Source organism: Triticum dicoccoides, chromosome 2B, assembly GCF_002162155.2.
Source record: "Triticum dicoccoides isolate Atlit2015 ecotype Zavitan chromosome 2B, WEW_v2.0, whole genome shotgun sequence".
In the NCBI taxonomy this organism is placed as follows: Eukaryota; Viridiplantae; Streptophyta; class Magnoliopsida; order Poales; family Poaceae; genus Triticum; species Triticum dicoccoides.
The window spans coordinates 447,045,882-447,064,984 of record NC_041383.1 but is presented as its reverse complement, the minus strand read 5'-3'; positions in this window follow the sequence as shown (position 1 = coordinate 447,064,984).

Here is a 19,103-nt window from a genome sequence, read left to right as displayed (position 1 = left end):
GTCAAGTACCATTTCCTTAGACCATGAGATTGTGCAACTCCCGGATACCGTAGGAATGCTTTGGGTGTGCCAAATGTCACAACGTAACTGGGTGGCTATAAAGGTACACTATGGGTATCTCCGAAAGTGTCTGTTGGGTTGGCACAAACCGAGACTGGGATTTGTCACTCCGTGTGACGGAGAGGTATCTCTGGGCCCTCTCGGTAGGACATCATCATAATGTGCACAATGTGACCAAGGGGTTGATCACGGGATGATGTGTTACGGAACGAGTAAAGAGACTTGCCGGTAACGAGATTGAACAAGGTATCGGGACACCGATGATCGAATCTCGGGCAAGTACTATACCGCTAGACAAAGGGAATTGAATACGGGATTGATTGAATCCTTGACATTGTGGTTCATCCGATGAGATCATCGTGGAACATGTGGGAGCCAACATGGGTATCCAGATCCCGCTGTTGGTTATTGGCCGGAGAGTTGTCTCGGTCATGTCTACGTGTCTCCCGAACCCGTAGGGTCTACACACTTAAGGTTCGATGATGCTAGGGTTATAGGGAATACATGTACGTGGTTACCGAATGTTGTTCGGAGTCCCTAATGAGATCCCGGACGTCACGAGGAGTTCCGGAATGGTCCGGAGGTAAAGATTTATATATGGGAAGTCCTGTTTTGGTCACCGGAAAAGTTTCGGGTGCTATCGGTAATGTACCGGGACCACCGGGAGGGTCCCGGGGGTCCACCAAGTGGGGCCACCGGCCCCAGAGGGCAGCATGGGCCAAGTGTGGGAGGGGACCAGCCCCAAGTGGGCTGGTGCGCCCCCCACCAGGGCCCAAGGTGCCTAGGGTTTGGGGTGGGGGCGCCTCCACCTTACTTGGGGGGCAAGTTCCCCCCTCTCCCTCCCTTGGCCGCCACCCTAGATGGGTTTTGGGGCTGTCGCACCCCTTGGGGTGGGAACCCTAGAGGGGGCGCAGCCCCTCCCTCTCCGCTATATATAGTTGAGGTCTTTGGAGCTGCAAACACATGAGTTTTGACCTCTCCCTGGCGCAGCCCTACCTCTCTTCCTCCTCGTCTCTCGCAATGCTTGGCGAAGCCCTGCTGGAGTGCCACGCTCCTCCACCACCACCACGCTGTTGTGCTGCTGCTGGACGGAGTTTTCCCCAACCTGTCCCTCTCTCCTTGCTGGATGAAGGCATGGGAGACGTCACCGGGCTACATGTGTGTTGAACGCGGAGGTGTCGTCCATTCGACACTAGGATCTTCGGTGATTTGGATCACGACGAGTACGACTCCATCAACCCCGTTCACTTGAACGCTTCCGCTTAGCTATCTACAAGGGTATGTAGATGCACTCTCCTTCCCCTTGTTGCTAGATTACTCCATAGATTGATCTTGGTGATGCGTAGAAAACTTTTGATTTCTGCTTCGTTCCCCAACAGTGGCATCATGAGCTAGGTCTATGCGTAGTTTCTATGCACGAGTAGAACACAAGTTGTTATGGGCGTTGATTTTTGTTCATTATGCTTACCGTTACTAGTCCAATCTTGATTCGACGGTATTGTGGGATGAAGCGGCCTGGACCGACCTTACACGTACACTTACGTGAGACAGGTTGCACCGACTTACATGCACTTGTTGCATAAGGTGGCTAGCGGGTGCCAGTCTCTCCCACTTTAGTCGGATCGGATTCGATGAAAGGGTCCTTATGAAGGGTAAATAGCAATTGACATATCACGTTGTGGTTTTGGTAGGTAAGAAACGTTCTTGCTAGAAACCCATAGCAGCCACGTAAAACATGCAAACAACAATTAGAGGACGTCTAACTTGTTTTTGCAGGGTATGCTATGTGATGTGATATGGCCAAAAAGAATGTGATGAATGATATGTGATGTATGAGATTGATCATGTTCTTGTAATAGGAATCACGACTTGCATGTCGATGAGTATGATAACCGGCAGGAGCCATAGGAGTTGTCTTAATTTATTATATGACCTGCGTGTCATTGAACAACGCCATGTAATTACTTTACTTTATTGCTAAACCGTTAGCCATAGTAGTAGAAGTAATAGTTGGCGAGACAACTTCATGGAGACACGATGATGGAGATCATGATGATGGAGATCATGGTGTCATGCTGGTGACGATGATGATCATGGAGCCCCAAAGATGGAGATCAAAAGGAGCAAAATGATATTGGCCATATCATGTCACTTTTTGATTGCATGTGATGTTTATCATGTTTATGCATCTTATTTGCTTAGAACGACGGTAGTAAATAAGATGATCCCTCATTAAAATTTCAAGAAAGTGTTCCCCCTAACTGTGCACCATTGCGAAAGTTCGTTGTTTCGAAGCACCACGTGATGATAGGGTGTGATAGATTCTAACATTCACATACAACGGGTGTAAGCCAGATTTACACACGCGAAACACTTAGGTTGACTTGACGAGCCTAGCATGTACAGAGATGGCCTCGGAACACAAGAGACCGAAAGGTCGAGCATGAGTCGTATGGTAGATACGATCAACATGAAGATGTTCACCGGTGATGACTAGTCCGTCTCACGTGATGATCGGACACGGCCTAGTTGACTCGGATCATGTAATCACTTAGATGACTAGAGGGATGTCTATCTGAGTGGGAGTTCATAAGATGAACTTAATTATCCTGAACATAGTCAAAAGATCTTTGCAAATTATGTCGTAAGCTCGCGCTTTAGTTCTACTGTTTAGATATGTTCCTAGAGAAAAAAATACTTGAGAGTTGATAGTAGCGATTATGCGGACTAGGTCCATAAACTGAGGATTGTCCTTGTTGCTTCATAGAAGGCTTATGTCCTTAATGCACCGCTCAGTGTGCTGAACCTCGAATGTCGTCTGTGGATGTTGCGAACATCTGACATACACGTTTTGATAACTACATGATAGTTCAGTTAAACGGTTTAGAGTTGAGGCACCAAAGATGATTTCGAAACGTCGCAGAACATATGAAATGTTTCGAGGGCTGAAATTGGGATTTCAGGCTCGTGCCCACGTCAAGAGGTATAAGACCTCCGACGATTTTCTTAGCCTGCAAACTAAGGGAGAAAAGCTCAATCGTTGAGCTTGTGCTCAGATTGTCGGAGTACAACAATCACTTGAATCAAGTGGGAGTTGATCTTCCAGATGAGATAGTGATGTTTCTCCAAAGTCATTGCCACCAAGCTGCTAGAGCTTCATGATGAACTATAATATATCAGGGATAGATATGATGATCCTTGAGATATTCGCGATGTTTGACACCGCGAAAGTAGAAATTAAGAAGGAGCATCAATTGTTGATTGTTGGTGAAACCACTTGTTTCAAGAAGGGCAAGGGCAAGAAGGGATACTTAATGAAACGGCAAATCAGCTTCTGCTCTAGTGAAGAAACCCAAAGTTTGAACCCACCCGAGACTAAGTGCTTCTGTAATGAGGGGAACACTCATTGAAGCAGAATTACCCTAGATACTTGGTAGATGAGAAGGCTAGCAAGGTCGATATAAGTATATTGGATATACATTATGTTAATGCGTACTTTACTAGTACTCCTAGTAGCACCAGGGTATTAGATACCAGTTCGGTTGCTAAGTGTTAGTAACTCGAAATAAAAGCTACGGAGTAAACGGAGACTATCTAAAGGTGAGCTGGTGATATGTGTTGGAAGTTTTTCCAAGCTTGATGTGATCAAGCATCGCACGCTCCCTCTACCATCGAGATTGGTGTCAAACCTAAATAATTGTTATTTGGTGTTTGCGTTGAGCATAGACATGATTGGATTATGTCTATCGCAATACGGTTATTCATTTAAGGAGAATAATGGTTACTCTGTTTATTTGAATAATACCTTCAATGGTCTTGCACCTAAAATGAATGGTTTATTGAATCTCGATCGTAGTGATACACATGTTCATGCCAAAAGATATAAGATAGTAATGATATGGTACCACCTACTTGTGGCACTGCCATGTAAGTCATATTGGTATAAAACGCATGAAGAAGCTCCATGTTGATGGATCTTTGGACTCACTCGTTTTTGATAAGTTTGAGACATGCGAACCATGTCTATTGGTGTATATGCATGAAGAAACTCCATGCAAATGGACCGTTTGGACTCACTTGATTTTGAGTCACTTGAGACATGCAAATCATACCTCATGGGCAAGATGACTGAAAGCCTCGTTTTCAGTAAAATGGAACAAGAAAGCAACTTGTTGGAAGTAATACATTTTGATGTGTGCAGTCCAATGAGTGCTGAGGCACGCAGTGGATATCGTTATGTTCTTACTTCATGGATGATTTGAGTAGATACTGAGTATATTTACTTGATGAAACACAAGTCTAAATTATTGAATGGTTCAAGTAATTTCAGAGTGAAGTTGAAGATCATCGTGACAATAGGATAAAATGTCTATGATATGATCATAGAGATGAGTATCTGAGTTACGAGCTTTGGCACGCAATTAAGACATTGTGGAAATTGTTTCACAATTAATACCGCCTGGAACACCATGGTGTGATGGTGTGTCCGAACATCATAGTTGCACCCTATTGGATATGGTGCGTACCATGATGTCTCTTATCGAATTACCACTATCGTTCATGGGTTAGGCATTAGAGACAACCGCACTCACTTTAATAGGGCACCATGTAGTTCTGTTGAGACGACACCGTTTGAACTATGGTTTGGAGAAACCTAAGTTGTCGTTTCTTAAAAGTTTGGGGCTACGATGTTTATGTGAAAAAGTTTCAGGTTGATAAGCTCGAACCCAAAGCGGATAAAATGCATCTTCATAGGACACCCAAAACAGTTGGGTATACCTCCTAATTCAGATCCGAAAGCAATAGGGATTGTTTCTTGAATCGGGTCCTTTCTCGAGGAAAAGTTTGTCTCGGAAATTGAGTGGGAGGATGGTGGAGACTTGATGAGGTTATTGAACCATCACTTCAACTAGTGTGTAGCAGGGCACAGGAAGTTGTTCCTGTGGCGCCTACACCATTTGAAGTAGAAGCTTATGATAGTGATCATGAAGTTTTGGATCAAGTCACTACCGTACCTCGTAGGGTGACAAGGATGCGCACTACTTCAGAGTGGTACAGTAATCCTGTCTTGAAGGTCATGTTGCTAGACAACAATGAATCTACGAGCTATGGAGAAGCGATGGTGGGCCCATATTCCGACAAATTGTTAGAAGCCATGAAATCTGAGATAGGATCCATGTATTAGACCAAACCAGGGACTTTGGTGGACTTGCCCGATGATCGGCAAGCCATTGAGATAAATGGATCTTTAAGAAGAAGACGGACGTGGACAATAATTTCACCATCTATGAAGCTCCACTTGTGGCGAAGAGTCTTTCACAAGTTCAAGGAGTTGACTACGATGAGATTTTCTCATGCGTAGCGATGCTTAAGTCCGTCGGAATCATGTTAGCATTAGCTGCATTTATGAAATCTGGCAGATGGATGTCGAAACGAGTTTCCTTACCAGCTTTCGTAAGGAAAGGTTTATTTGATACAGTCAGAAAGGTTTTGTCGATCCTAAGGATGCTAAAAGGTATGCTAGCTCCAGCGATCCTTCCATGGACTGGAGTAAGCATCTCGGAGTTGGAATATACACTTTGATAAGATGATCAAAGATTTTGGGTTTATACAAAGTTTATGAGAAACTTGTATTTCCAAAGAAGTGAGTGGGAGCACTATAGAATTTCTGATGAGTATATGTTGTTGACATATTGTTGATCAGAAATGATGTAGAATTTCTGGAAAGCATATAGGGTTATTTGAAAAGTGTTTTTCAAGGGAAAACCTGGATTAAGCTACTTGAACATTGAGCATCTATGGGGATGGATCGAAAACGCTTAATGGTACTTTCAAATGAGCACATACCTAGACATGATCTTGAAGGTGTTCAAGATGGATCAGTCAGAGAAGGAGCTCTTGCCTGAGTTGTAAGGTATGAAGTTAAGACTTAAAGCTCGACCACGGCAGAATAGAGAGAAAGGACGAAGGTCGTCCCCTATGCTTTCGACGTAGGCTCTACAATATGCTATGTTGTGTACCGCACCTGATGTGTGCCTTGCTACATACCTGGCAAGAGGGTACAAAGGTGATCAAGGAGTGATCACTAGATAGCGTTCAAAATTATCCTTAGAGGAATAACGATATGTTTCTCGATTATGGAGGTGATAAAGAGTTCGACGTAAAGAGTTGTGTTGATGCAAGCTTTAACACCTATCCGAATGACTCTGAGTAGCAAACCGGATACATATAGTGGAGCAACCATTTGGAATAGCTCCAAATAGAGCGTGGAAGCAGCATTTACAATATGACCTAGAGATTTGCGAAGTACATACGGATCTGAATGTTGCAGACCCGTTGACTAAAACCTCTCTCACAAGCAAAACATGATCAAACCCCAGAACTCATTGAGTCTTAATCACATGATGATGTCAACTAGTTTAGTGACACTAGTAAACTCTTTGGATGTTGGTCACATGGCGATGTGACCTGTGAGTGTTAATCACATGGCGATGTGAACTAGATTACTGACTCTAGTGCAAGTGGGAGACTATTGGAAATATGCCCTAGAGGCAATAATAAATTAATTATTATTATTATATTTCCTTGTTCATGATAATCGTTTATTATCCATGCTATAATTGTATTGATAGGAAACTCAGATACATGTGTGGATACATAGACAACACAATGTCCCTAGTAAGCCTCTAGTTGACTAGCTCGTTGATCAATAGATGGTTACGGTTTCCTGACCATGGACATTGGATGTCGTTGATAACGGGATCACATCATTAGGAGAATGATGTGATGGACAAGACCCAATCCTAAGCCTAGCACAAAGATCGTGTAGTTCGTATGCTAAAGGTTTTCTAATGTCACGTACCATTTCCTTAGACCATGAGATTGTGCAACTCCCGGATACCGTAGGAATGCTTTGGGTGTGCCAAACGTCACAACGTAACTGGGTGGCTATAAAGGTACACTACGGGTATCTCCGAAAGTGTCTGTTGGGTTGGCACGAATCAAGACTGGGATTTGTCACTCCGTGTGACGGGGAGGTATCTCTGGGCCCTCTCGGTAGGACATCATCATAATGTGCACAATGTGACCAAGGGGTTGATCACGGGATGATGTGTTATGGAACGAGTAAAGAGACTTGCCGGTAACGAGATTGAACAAGGTATTGGGATACCGACGATCGAATCTCGGGCAAGTACTATACCGCTACACAAAGGGAATTGAATACGGGATTGATTAAATCCTCGACATCGTGGTTCATCCGATGAGATCATCGTGGAACATGTGGGAGCCAACATGGGTATCCAGATCCCGCTGTTGGTTATTGGCCGAAGGGTTGTCTCGGTCATGTCTATGTGTCTCCCGAACCCGTAGGGTCTACACACTTAAGGTTCGATGACGCTAGGGTTATAGGGAATAGATGTACGTGGTTACCGAATGTTGTTCGGAGTCCCGTATGAGATCCCGGACGTCACGAGGAGTTCTGGAAAGGTCGGGAGGTAAAGATTTATATATGGGAAGTCCTGTTTTGGTCACCGGAAAAGTTTCGGGTGCTATCAGTAATGTACTGGGACCACCGGGAGGGTCCCGGGGGTCCACCAAGTGGGGCCACCAGCCCCAGAGGGAAGCATGGGCCAAGTGTGGGAGGGGACCATCCCCAGGTGGGCTGGTGCGCCCCCCACTAGGGCCCAAGGCGCCTAGGGTTTGGGGAGGGGGCGCCTCCACCTTACTTGGGGGGCAAGTTTCCCCCTCTCCCCCCCTTGGCCGCCACCCTAGATGGGTTTTGGGGTTGCCGCACCCCTTGGGGCGGGAACCCTAGAGCGGGCGCAGCCCCCTCCCTCTCCCCTATATATAGTTGAGGTCTTTGGGGCTGCAAACACATGAGTTTTGACCTCTCCCTGGCGCAGCCCTACCTCTCTTCCTCCTCGTCTCTCGCAGTGCTTGGCGAAGCCCTGCTGGAGTGCCACGCTCCTCCACCACCACCACGCCATTGTGCTGCTGCTGGACGGAGTCTTCCCCAACTTCTCCCTCTCTCCTTGCTGGATCAAGGCATGGGAGACGTCACCGGGCTGCATGTGTGTTGAACGCGGAGGTGCCGTCCGTTCAGCACTAGGATCTTCGGTGATTTGGATCACGACGAGTACGACTCCATCAACCCCGTTCACTTGAACGTTTCCGCTTAGCAATCTACAAGGGTATGTAGATGCACTCTCCTTCCCCTCGTTGCTAGATTACTCCATAGATTTATTTTGGTGATGCGTAGAAATTTTTTGATTTCTGCTTCGTTACCCAACAACACGTTCCCTCTCGGAACCATGAGCCTTCTTGAGAGAAGCTCGAGTTTGCAAGCAGCTTATACCAAAGCTTGTCCCAATTCAGCCAAAAAAAGTACCACAACATATTGGTGCCATGTCATGCCACCATGCCAAGTTTCATGATTTTCCGGCGTGTTTTGGATTTAAGTGAATTAAAAACAAAGTTTCTCAATCTTTCCGACCGAGCCACGATGCCCAGATGTTTGAATTTCATACCCATTTCTTGCACGGGACCTAGGAATTCACCCAAGGACACACATGTGATTTTTCAACCAACTTTGGTGCACTGGAGCATGTGCTTGTAGTTCAAATTTGAATTATGCACATTAAATGCCCATAAATTCAAATAATGTTTAAAAAAGGCCAAACGAACCCGGAATTAATGTATACAAAAACGAAATACATGCTTGGAAAACATGATGCCTAGCATGGTGCCATGGTCTGGCCTCACTGTGCCCTGGTAAAAATTTGAGAATCTTTTCCTTATGTCGTCATGCACGCCTTTCATAAATTGAACCATCGCCGAGGAAGTTCCATGGCTTCAAGGGGGAAATCACCAAGATTGAAGGGCGATCCAAATTTACTTTGTCCTTTGTCCATGAGTTTTTTCTATGATAAACATACACCCTGCAAATCTCCACGTTCAAATTTGACACTTTCCCGTATTCATTTACCATATTTAGGGGATTATTTGCATTCTCTAGGCATTGATGCACATAATTCAAATTCGAACAATTGGTGCATGAAAAGGTGCAAAAGAACGGTCTGGAAAACCATCCTCGTGCCATTTAGTAAATCCTCATGCCTTTTACAAGGAATGGACAAATATTTCAAGGAAATGTGTGCCAATAGTCAACCATAAACGCGTCGTTTACTGGGTAACAACTATACAAAATATGAAATAAATGCTTGGAAAATATGAGGCCTGGCATGGTGCCATGGTATGGCCTCACCATGCCCTGGTAAAAATTTGAGAATGTTATCTTATGTTGTCATGCACGCCTTTCATAAATCGAACCATCACCGAGGAAGTTCCATGGTTTCGAGGGGGAAATCACCAAGATTGAAGGGGGATCCAAATTTTTGTTGTCCATTGTCCATGAGTTTTTTTCTATGATGAACATACACCCTGCAAATCACCACGTTAAAATTTGACGCTTTTACGTGTTCATTTACTATATTTAGGGGATTATTTGCATTCTCTAGGCATTAATGCACATGATTCAAATTCGAACAATCGGTGCATGAAAAGGTGCACAAGAACGGTCTGGAAAACCATCCTCGTGCCATTTAGTAAATTCTCGTGCCTTTTACAAGGAATGGACATATATTTCAAGGAAATGTGTGGCAATATATAGTCAACCATAAACGTGTTGTTTACTGGGTATACAAAAAATCAAATAAATGTTTAAAAACATGACGCCTGGCGTGGTGCCATGGTATGGCCTCACCATGCCCTGGTAAAAATTTGAGAATGTTATCCTTATGTCATCATGCACGCCTTTCATACATCGAACCATAACCAATGAAGTTTCATGGTTTCGAGAGGGAAATCACCAAGATTGAAGGGGGATCCAAATTTCCTTTGTCCTTTGTCCATGAGTTTTTTTTCTAAGATGTACATACACCCTGCAAATCACCACGTTCAAATTTATCACTTTTCCGAGTTCATTTACCATATTTAGTGGATTATGTTCATTTTCTAGGCATTAATGCACATAATTCAAGTTCAAACAATTGGTGCATGAAAGGGTGCACAAGAACGGTTTGGAAAATGATGCTCGTGCCATTTAGTAAATTCTCATGCCTTTTACAAGGAATGGACAAATATTTCAATGAAATGTGTGTCAATAGTCAACCACAAATGTTTGTTTATTGGGTTTTCAACTATAGAAAAAATGAAATAAATGATTGAGAAACATGACGCCTGGCATGGTGCCATGGTATGCCCTCACCATGCCCTGGTGAAATTTGAGAAGGTTTGGCTTATGTCGTCATGCACACCCTTCATAAGTCGAACCATCACCGGGGATGTTCAATGCTTTCGAGAGGGAAATCACCAAGATTGAAGGGGAATCCAAATTTTCTTTGTTTTTTGCCCTGGAGTTTTTTTTCTACGAAGAACATACACCCTGCAAATCACTGTGTTCAAATTTGGCATTTTTCCGGGCTCATTTACCATATTTAAGGGATTATGTGCATTTTCTAGGCATTTGGTGCATATAAATCCAATCCAGCTACAACTGCACGGATGTGATGTGAGGGACGTGGATTGTCGTTCGATCGCAGCGCATCCTACGGTGCACACGCGCGAGTCGTGTGGCTGGGGTTCTGGCCAATCATAACGCGCAACACACAATAGCCTCAGCGCACACTGTTTTCGGAAGCGACCGAGATGAATCGTGTGCGATAATGAACAAGCAAAATTGTAAGGGAAGCCAAATTTCCTTTGTCGTTTGTCGTTGAGCTCTTAAAAACCACCGCACTGTACGGCTGCCCGGCCCCTTCGTCCCAGAGCTCTCTCCAAGCGTCGTTCATGGCAGCACGGCGCACAGTAACCGGTAAGGAAGCGATGGCATCCCGTAGTGCCACGTTCCTTGCCGCCCGCGAACGCACACATGGTAAGGAAGCGACGGCATCTCGCCGCACCGAGTTCATCGCCTCCGCCGGCTACACAGTTATGTGGGCGGACTTTGAGGCTGCCATGGCCGAATGGGCTGTGGATCTAGAGGTGGCCAAAGTCGCACAGGAGGATCAGAAAAGGCAGAAAGCAGTCAAGAAAAGAGAGTCCCGCTGCTGCAAGAAAGAAGAGGTTGCACGCCGTGATGACGAGAGCTTGGCGGAGATCGAAGCACAGTTGGCTGCCGCCTACAAGGCCGAGAAGGAGAACGCTGGTGTCTGGCCAGCATGCCCCGATGGAAGCATGTGAGAAGTGGTTTAAGTTTGTAGTATTAGAGCAAATTACCAGTACTACTTTAAGTTCGTAGTATTAACGTACAATGAGCATCCTTTGAGGGCTTTGAGTGTTGATTAGCATGTGTGACCGTGTGCGCTTTTTTGTGTTAATCATTAGAAGATCACAAAACACATAATTTCTATGCCGTACCCGTGTGCGTTTTTTTGCTTGACCGGAAAAATCGACTACATGTGTACATTTTTTTGTAGACGGGAACTGCCAATTTTCTATTTTCTCGCACACGAGTATTTTACGTGCTTCGTCTATGTTGTGTGTTTCCCCCTCCCAAGTTTCAAGTTTCGTAGCGAAATTTTCATTAGGTGCGTAAATTTCAGAATTTATTCCTCCAACCACATCCCAACCCATCAAATTTCCTCAGTATCTCCCCCACCTCCCTCCTCCCCCCATGCCCCCTGCGCCTGCCCATACCGGCAACTCAAACCGCCACCGCTGCAACCACAGCTTCAACCACATCTATGTTTTTCTAGGATCCAGTCAGGTAACCCACTGATCTCTATCACGGCCCCGACCTGATTGCTTAAATCGTGCCTGCGAAACATCCTCATGCCTCCAAATCCCCAACGTTCCTACCTCCAGAGCATTACCGCGCAAGCCCAACCACAAATCGAGGTCCATGGCACGATGGACGATGTGCGTGTTGACCCAGAGAAACACCACGCCTCCACCGCCACCGACATGGTGCAGGCTCTGGCCTAGAAGGAGTGCCCCGGCGACTACCGCCCAGGACATAACAGGTATGATCTGACCAGCTAAATCTTACGAATACCACTTGTAATGGCTATGTTTTGTATGGTTGATGTATTAAGCATGTTCATGCCTTGTTTATTTGAGTACTGCACACTGTGTGATGTTCAAGTATTAACTGTTCAGTTCAATTTCACCAATACTAGCAACAAACTTTGCTACCATGCTACTCTCCGCAATGAAGATATACTAGAGATGTTGCCCATTTTCTATTTTTGGTGGATGCCAACCCTTTTGTACTTAACATGCCTATCCATGTACTTACGCAGGGCCATAACAGGCGATGCTATTGGTTGCCGTCGAGGTTAGCTGCATCCCATGTCTTACAGTATTTTACTTCATTTGTGCAATTGCAGTTTGGCTTCTAACATTTACTTGCTTCTTGTACGTACACATGTCGGGGGCACTTATCCACGCTTCAACCCGGAGGAAGAGCTTGCCTCCACCGCCACTGACTTTGGGCGGGCTCTGGCCAGGATGAAGTGCCCCAGCAACTACCTCTTAGGACTTACCCAGTATGAACTCACTAGTTCAATCTTACCAATACCAGTTGCAATTAATGGCTATATTTTGTACGGTCGATTTCTTAAGCATCTTGTAGTAAACATGCCTAACACGTTTTAGCTAGTTCCCCTACCTTTTTATACACAACTGGGCCATTATTTGCTCTGGCAGCACATGCCTTGTGATGTTTCACTCTGCCAATGCATTTTTATTAGTGCCGGTTTCAATGGCCATTAAGCCTGGTGCAATTAACAGTTGTATCCATTTTTAAACAGTTGTATTTTAATGGCTACAAACTTACAAAACATGAATTAGGATGTTGTTAAGCCTGTTGCAATTAACAGTTGTATCCATTTTTTAATCCGTCCCATTGCTGTCGTGCTACTCTTTCGCAATGAAGATATCACTACAGATGCTGCCGTTTTATTACCATTTGCTATTTTTGGTGGATGTTAACCCTATTGTAGTTAACATTGGCTTTCCATGTACTTACACAGGGCTACAATGGGGGATACTGTTGTTTGCTATCGAGGTTAGCTGCATCCCATGTGTTATACACCATCTATTCCTAAATTTAAGTATTTTTAGAGATTCCAATATAGACTACATCAGGAGCAAAATGAGTGAATCTAGATTCTAATCTAAACTATATCTATAATTCAATATACATTCGTATGTAGTTCATATTGAAATCTTTAAAAATACTTGTACTTAGGAATGTAGGTAGTTGTATTTTACATCATTTGTGCAATCTCATTTAGCTTCTAACACTTACTGGTTGCTTGTAGGTACGTATATGAGCGGTACTGATCCACGCTTCGATCCCTTTTGCGTATGGGGCAACAAGATATTCATGAACAAGTGTCAAGTGAGGAAACTAAGAAAGATTGTTAGGCGAAAGAAAGGGGTGATGTGAATTAAGCTCTTTATTTACACTTTGTCCAAGACATCAATGAACTTTAGGATGGTAAGTAATCTGTTGCCTTTTCCCCCTGCCCAGAACAAGTTACTCTATTAGACCTCATGATCTGATATTTTTCTCTTTTCAGTGGTTTCCGAAGCTATTTACTGACGATTACCTTGCAAACTACACGACCGGAGTGGAGGCAACTAAGTTTAAAGTATATAATACATGCTACCATGATAATGCTCTAGAAGTCTTCCTGAAGGTGGTGAAGGATGAGTGGGCGATCGTCACAAGGGGTTGTACAAAAGTTGTTCGTGCCTATGGCATGCAGGAAGGCACATTATGGGCATTTCGCTTCTTCAACAACATTGCAGTCAAAATGATTTATAGTTGTCTCTTCACCCTTACCGCCTATAAATATTATGGTTCATCATACTTAAGTGATGTCTAATCCTGTAATTACTGAACATATTGTACTGACAATTTTATTTATGGATTTGTTGAACCATTGTGCTGAGAATTTGAATTGCACATTTCATATTTCAAAAATTCCAATTCGAATAATAAATTACAGCCCAAAAAAATCTACATGAGCGAATAAAATAATATGCACACGGTTAGAAAGAAAACAGCGTGTGCGATGAAAAAAAAGAAAAGAGACGGTTCTTTGACGTGAGTTTGCGATGCCCTTCGGACGCACACACGGTTTCCTCTCATATGCATGTGCGATTCATGGTAATACGACAAACGTTTCAAACCAGCGTGCGTGTGTGATAGGAATACCAATCACACACAGTTACGAAAATGTACACGTTGGCATTAGTAGAGGCACCGCATGCATTTTACATTCTTGAACCGTGTGCGATAACATACCTATCACAAACATATCGGTAGATTAAATGTTGATGTCCACCTTTTTCACATGACTATAGCGGCCTAATTGTTTGGGATGTACATAAGAACGGAAATGTACTCCTTGGATTGACTGTGTGTGATATACATACGAACGGAAATGTTTTTTTGGGATTCACCTATGGGATGTACATACGAACGGAAACAATTTGGTTTCCATGCCTCGCCCGATCACACACGAACTAGCTTGTGTGCCAGGAGGGCCTATCCTCGACGGTTTCTGGGTCGTGTGGAAGGACCCCCTATCTCGCACACTCTCTTGGCGACGGTTCCAAATGTTGTTGCGAAAAGGGGTTTAAAACCGTTTGTATAGCACCGACGCGTATGAGTGATCCCCTTGCACTTGAAGACCTCTTGCTCCATGGCTTTGAGCCTGACCTCCACGGTTCCCGTCCTCTTGGGCCCTTGAACATATCGGATCTGGAGCACTCCCTCATGCATCTCGATGGTTTGAGGGTGCTTCATCACCTCCGACAAGTAGGGGTCGATTACCCTTTCAAAGAACTTGTCTTTGAAGGAGCCTGAAGTGGCCATGGCAATCTAGGTCTATTAGAAAACAGCAAGAATGAAAAACAGAAGATTTCTTCGCGATATAATGGTCAATATGTTGGCGGTGTATATAAAGACTTTTTATCTTGGGTAACAAGTAAACAAGAGGAAAACGGAGTCAGGGAAGGTTCCCAAGGCTGGTACAACCCGCCTGGGCCCGCTAGGCAAGGCAGGTGCACAGTGGTGTCTTGTGCCCTCCTAGGTTGCCTTCCTGATTGTTTCTTATTTTCCTAATTTTTGTAATAATCCAAAACTGACAGAAAATATTTTTACGGATTTTTACGAATCCATTTACTTACCCTATCACATACCTCCTCTGTTTAGGATTCTAGAGTGTTCCAGAAGGTTTCTTTTATGTGTTCCTCCAGTGTCATGGTTTGAATAATACAACTTTTTCGACATTAATAGGCGTACCTAAGATATAGTGCTTAATTCTTTGCCCATTGACTACCTTCGGATTAGTACCTTCGGGATTATTAATTTTTATAGCTCCACAGCGATAAACTTCTTGGATAATATATGGTCCTTCCCATTTGGAGAGAAGTTTTTCATGTAAAGAAGTTAAAACGAGAGTTGTACGAAAGAAAATATTCCCCAACTTTGAATTCCCGCTTTTCGATTCTTTTTTCATGGCATCTTTTAACTTTTTATTGAAATAGTTTGACATTTTCATAAGCTTGGGTTCTCCATTCATGTAGTGAGCTAATATAAAATAACCTCTTTTCACCGACAAGTTTGAAATCATAGTAATATCTTTAATTGCCCAGTATGCTTTATGTTCTAAATCAAGAGGCAAATGACAAGATCTTCCATAAACATATTTTATACGGAGACATACCCATAGGATTTTTATATGATGTTCTGTAGGCCCAAAGTGCCTCATCTAATTTCTTAGACCAATTCTTTTGGGACCTATTAACCGTTTTTTGTAATATTAGTTTTATTTCTCTATTGCTAAGTTCATCTTGACCACTATATTGAGGATGATAAGGTGATGCAATTCTATGGTTAATATCATATTTAGCAAGCATTTTACAGAAAGCACCATGAATAAAGTGTGACCCACAATCAGTCATTAAGTATCTAGGGACTTCAAGCCTAGGGAAAATAACTTCTTTAAGTATTTTAATGGAAGTGTTATGATCAGCACTACTAGTTTGAATAACTTCTACCCACTTAGTAACATAATCAACAGCAACCAAAATATGAGTATACCCATTAGAGGAAGGAAAAGGTCCCATATAATCAAAACCCCAAACATCAAATGGTTCAACAACAAGTGAATAATTCATAGCCATTTCCTGAAGCTTACCGATATTACCAATTATATGGCATTCATCACAAGATAAAACAAACTTACGGGCATCCCTGAAGAGAGTCGGCCAATAAAAACTAGATTGCAATACCTTGTGAGCAGTTCAATCTCCCCCATGATGCCCTCCATAAGCTTTGGAGTGACATTTCTGTACGATTTGTTCCTGTTCATGCTTAGGTACACAATGTCTAATAATACCATCTACTCCTTTATAAAGATGTGGGTCATTTCAAAAGTAATGTCGTATGTCATAGAAGAATTTTTTTATTTTGTTGGTATGAGAAACTAGGTGGTGAATATTTAGCAACAATGTAATTACAATAGTTAGCATACCAAGGAGTATCATGAGAAACATTTATTGTTGCTAGTTGTTTATCAGGAAAACTAGCATCAATTGGTAGTGGGTCATCAAGAATGTTCTCTAACCTAGACAAGTTATCAGCTACGGGACTCTCAGCTCCTTTCCTATTAGTGATATGTAAATCAAATTCTTGTAGCAAAGTAACCCACCTAATGAGTCTAGATTTAACATCTTTCTATTCCATAAGATATTTTATAGCAGCATGATCTGTGTGAACAATTACTTTGGAATCAACAATGTAAGATCTAAATTTATTACTAGCAAACACAACTGCTAAAAAATATTTTTCTGTGCTAGCATAATTTCTTTGGGCACTGTCTAGAGTTTTGCGAGCATAATGAATAACATTTAATTTCTTATCAACTCTTTGTCCTAGAACAACACCTACAGCATAATCACTAGCATCACACATAATTCAAAAGGCAAGTTCCAATCAGGTGATTGAACGATAGGTGCAGAAGCTAAGGCTTTCTTAAGTGTTTCAAAGGCTTCTACACAATCATCATCAAAAACAAATGGAACATCCTTTTGTAAAATGTTAGTAATAAACCTCCCATAGAAACCAGCATGACCAAGGAAACTACGAATACCTTTAATATCTTTAGGACATGTCATTTTCTCAATTGCATCAACATTAGCTTTATCCACCTTAATACCTCGCTCATAAATTTTATACCCCAGGACAATACCTTCATTAACCATAAAGTGGCACTTCTCCCAATTCAAGACAAGATTACTTTGCTCACATCCCTGCAAAACTCGATCAAGTTTTCTTAAGCAATCATCAAAAGAAGTTCTATAAACAGAAAAATCATCCATGAAAACCTCAACAATCTTTTCACAGAAATCAGAGAATATAGCAGTCATACATATTTGAAAGGTAGCAGGTGCATTGCATAAACCAAAAGGCATACATCCATAAGCATAAGTTCCAAAAGGGCAAGTAAAGGTGGTTTTCTCTTGATCAGGTTGTGACACAAGTTTTTGAGAAAAACCAGAATAACCATCAAGAAAACAAAAGTGTGTGTGCTTAGATAATCTTTCTTGCATTTGATCAATAAAAGGCAGAGGGTAATGATCTTTTCTAGTTGCTTTATTTCATTTTCTCAAATGAATTACCATTCTATAACCAATAACAATTCTTTGTTGAATAACTTCATTTTTATCATTAGGAACAACAGTAATACCTCCCTTCTTAGGGACACAATGAACATGACTTATCCATCTACTATCAGCTATGGGGTAGATTATACTTGCTTCAAGAAGCTTTAATATTTCAGTTCTTGCCACTTCTTTCATCTTAGGATCTAGGCGTCGTTGATGATCAACAATAGGTTTAGCATCCGGTTCCATATTAATCTTGTGCTGACAGAGAGTGGGACTAATGCCCTTAAGATCATCAAGAGTAGATACAATAGGAGCACGATGTTTCTTCAGAATTTTCAATAATCTTTCTTCTTCAAGTTCTGAAAGGTTAGCACTAATAATAATAGGATATATCTTTTTCTCATCAAGATAAGCATATTTCAAAGTGTCAGGCAACTGTGTTAATTCAAACACATGATCACCTTTAGGTGGAGGAGGACCTCCTAGAGTTTCAATTGGCAAATGGTGTTTGAGCAGAGGTCACTGTTCAAAGAAAATTTTATGTATTTCATTTCTTTCATGCATATGCATATCATTTTCATGGTTCAGAAAATATTGTTCTAGGGGATCAGTAGGAGGCACAACAATAGAAGCAAGACCAATTATTTCGTCCTTACTAGGTAATTCTTTCTTATGAGGTTGTCTACTAAAATTGGAGAAATTAAACTCATGAGACTCATCACCAAAGCTAACACTGACAATTTGTTTCTCACAATCTATTTAGCAGTGACGGTGTTCAAGAAAGGTCTACTAAAGATAATTGGACAGAAGTCGTCTTGTGGGGAACCAAGAACTAGAAAATCAGTAGGATATTTTATTTTCCCACACAAGACAACAACATCGCTAACAATCCCAAGTGGTGTGATGGTGTCTCGATTAGCAAGTTCAATAGTAATATCTATGTCTTCTATTTCAGCGGGTGCTATGTCATGTATAATTTCTTGGTAAAGAGTAAAAGGAATAGCACTCACACTAGAACCCAAGTCACATAAACCATGATATCAATGATCTCCAAATTTAACTGAGACAACAAGCATGCCAACTACGGGTCTATATTTATCTTTATCATCAGGTTTGGCAATTCTAGCATCTTTATCATAGAAGTAAATAACATGCCCACCAATATTTTCTACTATGAGATCTTTAACCATCGCAACACTAGGTTCTCCTTTCATTTGCTCAGAAGGTTTAGGTGCTTTAATATTACTTTTGAGAACCATAGTTGAAACCTTAGCATGTTCTTTTATCCTAATAGGGAAAGGTGGTTTTCCAATATAAGTAATAGGCACAACTGGATCAACATTGCAAATAATAGT